A 6,174-nucleotide genomic window follows, 5' to 3' on the forward strand; every position below is an offset into this window, starting at 1 on the left:
CATTCTTCACACAGTCAGCAGTTACAATTGACACATCCCCACAAGATGATCAGCATCTCCGTCACTAACTGCTTAAGTGACGGGACATCCACTGATTATTTAACAAATCTGACAGCTCTGGCAGCAGTGCTCAGTATAGGTTTGCACATAATTATGAAAGTCTATGAACATTGATATGTTGCCCACGCACATCGCACAACGCGTTCGCTGCATCAGAGCTGACAGTACCGCTCTCATAGGGAAGCATTCACTAAATATCTGTAGATAGTATGCCTTTCTGTTGCTCCAAAGCCAGACACTGGTGGGTGAACTTAAAGGACCAATGTTGCAAAAATCTCAAAATTGATGTTAACATATACAGATTAATAGTGCATATATCCCAGAGTAAAATGACCCATACATTACTTTTCTCGTTGCTGTCACTTACAGTGAGTAGTAGAAATCTGACAGAAGTGACAGGTTTTGGACTAGCCCATCTCCTCAAGGGGGACTCAGGGATTTCTTTATTTTCACAAGCACTTAGTGAATGGCAGTTGCTCCGTCCAACTGCCAAAAAAAGTGTACAGTGAGCAGGGAGTCTGGCCAGCATCTTTGTATAAATATTTTTCAGGGAGTGTCTATATAAAGGCCATGCTGAGAATCCCCTATGGAGAGATGGACTAGCCCAAAACCTGTCGGTAATGTCAGATTTCTACTACTTACTATAAGGGACAGCAACACAGGGGAAAGGCAATTTATGGCTCATTTTACTCTGGAAGAAAAGTACTTCTTATTTATATGTGTTTATATATATAGTTTAAAATTTGAAGATTTTCGCGACAGTGATTCTTTAAATTAAATATTCAAATTTGCTGCTGAGGCTGGTTTCACACTGCAAACTGGCGGTGCGGCAGCCGCACTGCACCACACCGCCAGAAACAGGCTTTCAAGGAATACTGCTTTACTACGCGGTATTCCCCATCTGGCATCTGACCAAGCAGGAAGTGATACTCACTTCCTGCTGGCCAAGCGATCATGTGTGCGGAAGTGTATTGTTAAAAATACACTTCCGCGCATGTGCGTCGTAAAGTGTTTAAAAATCCCTGCGTTGCCATAGACTAACTTGACTTCCGGGCTGATGCAAATTGGTGCAGGTCCCCGCAGAAGCCGCGTGGTAACATAGTTTTGGTGTCACGTCAGATCGAGGACTTTCGGCGGACTGCACCAGGACACAGTTAATGTGTTTTCCCCCATAGGTTTTGCATTGGAGTGCAGTACAGGCACCGTCCCAGTGAAAAAGGGCCCTGAACATTCCTATTGGTCCATCCATGCACTTTTGTTTTGCTGGTTAACAGATTTAAGCCACATTCACAGTGGCCGTTGCATTCCCTGTGACAACAGGAATGCAACTGAGCAGGATACCGGTACTGCACATTATGCTTGTGTTGCATTTGGTACAGTGAATCATACAGTCAATGAAAAATATGCTTCACTTTTACTGTTAATGCACCCGTTTAGCGGTAACACACTGCATGCAGTGCTTTGTGATGCATTGCAGTACAGTAAGCTGCATTACAAAGAGGCTATTACACACCACTGTGAACTTGGCCTTAGTTTATTTTGCCCTCCCATCCTTAAAGGGAACCTGAACTGTGTACAGTTATTTAAAATAAACACATGATGTACCTGCAAATGAATATGACATACTTATCTCGCTGTCAGTTCCTCTCAGAAGCTCACCATTTTCTTACGATTCCTTCCAGTCCTGACAAGATTTTGTCAGAATGAAATATACCAGTTTCTGTCAGTTATATATCAGTTGCTGTCAGTTATAACTGAAAGGACAACTGATGTGCAATGTAATGTCCATGTTTACCTGTGGCTCATGTGAGCAATATTACAGCTTAACAGTGTGCTGACCAGTAAGCTGTTATAGGGTAACAGCCAGTTTCAAAATGGAGGACGGAGAATTCCATTGATCGCAGTGGACAAACACGACGCAGGAGAGAAGAAAGACATTGAGTAGACTACACGGGGTGTAAGTAGGATGTGTGTACGGTATGTTTATTTTGACTTTTATTTTTCAGTTCAGATTTGCTTTAAGGTGGCCACACACCATACATTTTTTTCAATATCTGTTCAATTCAAGAATAGCAATCAATTTTTCTGACAATTAAAAAATCTGACCAATGTACCACACACCTATGTTCAAGTTTTCCCAATCATGAATAAAATAATTAAAAGGTCGTAAAAAATTGACTGAAACTGTACATCAAGTAATTGACAATCCATCACACCCCATACAATTATTGATAAGGTTGGTCTGAAATTTACAACATGTCCGAACTACTAAAACCGAAAAAATTGTAAGAAATTTGATCGGATTTATCGATCACAAACAAAGAAAATCTTTCGGGACAACCAATCAAAATTGGTGTAAAATTGGATCTTTTAATTGTACGGTGCGTGGCCACCTTTAAGGTAATAGACAATTTGCATTTTAGGTCACTTTTACACTTGCGCGCTGCATCGTCCTGCTTTATGTTTCCCCGCCGCAATGGGCGATGTTGGAGCGCAGTGTGGCGCACATGCATGGACCGATGGGACATACTTCCTGTCCAGCAGGGAGTACGTCATTAGCTGGGGGCGGGTCTATGCATATTAGCCTGACGTTGCACCGTGGCGCAGGGTCATATGAAGGCTCATATCTGCAGTACGATGCATTGCAAACATTAGGTGTAAAACCAGGGTCAATAAAACGTGGGAAAGTTTTACCGTAAATTCCATCTGTGCACCTTTAATTTCAGCGGTGAACTCGGTGACAGTTAAAATAAATGTCCCTTATTGTCTCTTGTTTCAGCTATTGTTGTTGTTTTGCAGGAATGGCAAAATCCTGGCTGGATGAAATTTAGCAGAAAAATGTAAAGTAGCATCTCTGCAGCACTTGCCTACTCAGCTGGGCTTTTGTGTGCGCGGACAGAGCCCAGAGATAATCAGCATTTTATAATCCTGGAGCATGTAGCACAGCCGCTACGCTTAGGCAGCGCCACGCATATTTCAACAAAATACCTCATGCAGGGTAAATATATTTCCGCAGCAAAGCACTTGTAAAATTCTGCTTTTGATACAAATGGATGCAACCTACAGTATATAACTGCTGCACAAGGCAGACCAGTCTGTAAATTTACTATAATGAAATTCACACTCAAAGGGACCTCAGTGAGCGACGTCGCATGTACAGAGATTACAGTGAACCTTAAGCGAGAGGGATACGGAGGCTGCCATATTTACTTGAGATGACTTAGCTCTCTAAATACACTCTAGGGGGTTCTGAGCTAATGTAACTTAAAGGACAACTGGAGCAAGAGGTATATGGAGGCTGCTATATTTATTGCCTTTTAAAGGAAACCTGAGCACTCACTAAAAATGAAATAGTGACTTACCTGGGGCTTCCTCCAGCCCACCGTAGGCCACAAGGTCCCCCGGCGTCCTCCTGGCTCCTCTCACGGTCCCGGCTGGCGGCTCCGCCTGAATTTATCAGGGCTGCCTCCCGCTTCCTTAATTACGCCGGCCGGCGTGGGAATTACGCGTAGTCGGCCGGTGTGATGTCGCTGTGCTTTCCGTGATAGAATCATCTCCATGCATGACAATGTGCCAGCTTATGCTGCAAGGAATGCCACTGCACCATAGGCTGCTAACAGCATAAAAGGAGAGAAACTCATAGTGTAGCCCTCATTCTTCCCTGACCTCCATCATACTGAGAACCTTTGGAGCATCCTGAAGCAAAGGATATATGAAGGTGGGAGGCAGTTTATATCCAAACAGCAGCTCTGGGAGGCTATTTTGACATCCTGTAAAGAAATTCAAGCAGAAACTCTCCAAAAACTCACAAGTTCAATGCATGCACACATTTTGAAGCTGCTATCAAATAAGGGGCCCGTACATATCAAAAAGGCGCTGGCAAACTTTGGTGGTGAGGGCTCAACCTGATGTAGCTAAACTCCTATTCTAAACTATTCCCCATTGACTAACTAACTATTTACTTAGATGTGTAATTTAGAATGTGCCTATTGCCGGTGCCCAAATTACACAGTGAGCAATTGCTGGCACAACGCGCTGCCCAAATTAGTTGCCTCACCTATGTTCATTTTTGATAGCTTTTGATTTCAGTAAATATGACCTCCTAATTCTGCAGTTTCAACAAATTACCATTGTCAGTTCTTTACAAACCTTTCAAATATTTTGAAACTCTGTTATGCGTAATAATTTGGAATAGTGCATTTTTAAAGGAACCCTGAAAAGACAAAAGAAAACCAGAATCTGATCTTGGGGCTTCCTCCAGCTGCCCGGAGCCCATGAGGTCCCCTCCGTTCTCCCGCTGACGACTCCCGGTAGTGTGCAACTTCATCCGGGGTCATGCGCAACTGTGCATGTGCAGCCTATCCACGAACGTGCCCGTTAGCGTGCGCACTCTGCACATATGTGGTTCTCGAATGCATGAACCAAGCTTGTGAAGACAAGCCACAGGCGCATGATTGAGTCGGGTGGGAGTATGAGCTGCACATGCACATGACTCCCGGTGAAGTTGCGCGCAGTGGCGTAGCTAAGGAGCTGTGGGCCGAGATGCATGTTTTACAATGGGGCCCCCCAAGCACTCTACATACAATTGATACGGCACACCAAAACCTGCCAATGGCAACTACAGTGTCGGAGGTGCAAGAAGGGGATGGGGAACAATTTGTTAATAACTACCACTATTCAAAGTATCGATAGAAGTGATTATTATGAGCACAGGACCAATAGAGAGCTAATACTGTAGTTGAGGGAAGGCCTTTCGGGGCCCCTCTCGCCCAAGAGCCCCGATGCAGTCGCAACCTCTGCACCCCCTATTGCTACGCCCCTGGTTTCGCGCTACCGGAGCCGCCTGCTGGAGGAAGCCCCAGGTAAGTGCAGATTCAGGTTTTTTTGTCCGTTCAGTGTCCCTTTAAGTTTTCTTATTCTTAAACATACCTGTTACAAACTTGCCCGACGCTGCTGCTGGCGGCTCCTCTAGCTGTTCCGGGCAGCGGCGGAAGCCACTTACAGCAGCATCCCCGACTCCCCTGTGGGCGTGAGTCGGTGCAGCGGATCCGGCCGTGTCCCCAGGCGGGTGCGCACGATTCATAACAGCCTTTATAGGCTGAGGAAGCGGGTGTGAGGTGTGTCAGCTGACGTAGAGTCAGTTGACACTGGCTCATGCAGGAGTGTTGCTGAATGGCTGGAAGTTCCAGGGGGCGTGGTTTGCTACTTCACCTCAGTACTTTTCCGACCAAGAATTGAACTTTATCCCAATCAATAGCTGATACCCCCTTTTACATGAGAAATCTATTTATTTTCACAAACAGACCATCAGGGGGCTCTGTATGGCTGATATTGTGGTGAAACCCCTCCCACAAGAAACCCCTCCCACAAGAAAAGTACGGACTCCTGGCAGTTTCCTGTCTGTGAACCTTGCTGTATTGTGGGAAATGGCTGTTTACAGCTGTTTCCAACTGCCAAAAACCATGCAGCAGCTACATCACCTGCCAACAGTAAAATGTTCACTGGAGTTCCTCTTTAAAGTGAACTTCCGGACTAAAAATCTACTCAGCAGAACTGAAAAGGCTTGGTGTTTCTTTAACAGTTTCACAGCATGAGAACTTTGTTTTTCTTACCAAAGCATCATTTTTAGCTGCATTTTTAGCTTAGCTTAGCTCCACCCATCAAAAAAAACTGCCCGGGCTTTTTTCCCCTGATGCGGTGCAAAGCATGATGGGATTTCCTATGTTGTTATTCACGTTGCCTAGCAACTGGGAGGGGTGATCAGCACACAGGACAGTTGAAACTGTGTCTTATGCTCCTTGTCACCTCCTTTCAACCAAAAAGATGGCTGCCATCATGAAATCAAACATTTGCCTGTTCTTTTAAAACAGGGTGGGTAAGAGATTATATTACCTATCTATTTTAATTAACATAACTAATGTAACTTAATGACAGTATGTTTGTTTAGGCTGAAGTTCCTCTTTAAAGAAAACCTGAACTGAAAATTAAAAGTCAAAATAAGCATACACAAGTCATACTTACCTTCCATGTAGTCTACTCCTCAGTGTCTTTCTCCTGTCCCGCGTCCTGTTTGTTCACTGTGATCAAGGGAATTTTTTCGTCCTCCATTTTGAA

The sequence above is a fragment of the Hyperolius riggenbachi genome, chromosome 7 (genome assembly GCF_040937935.1).
Source record: "Hyperolius riggenbachi isolate aHypRig1 chromosome 7, aHypRig1.pri, whole genome shotgun sequence".
Lineage (NCBI taxonomy): Eukaryota > Metazoa > Chordata > Amphibia > Anura > Hyperoliidae > Hyperolius > Hyperolius riggenbachi.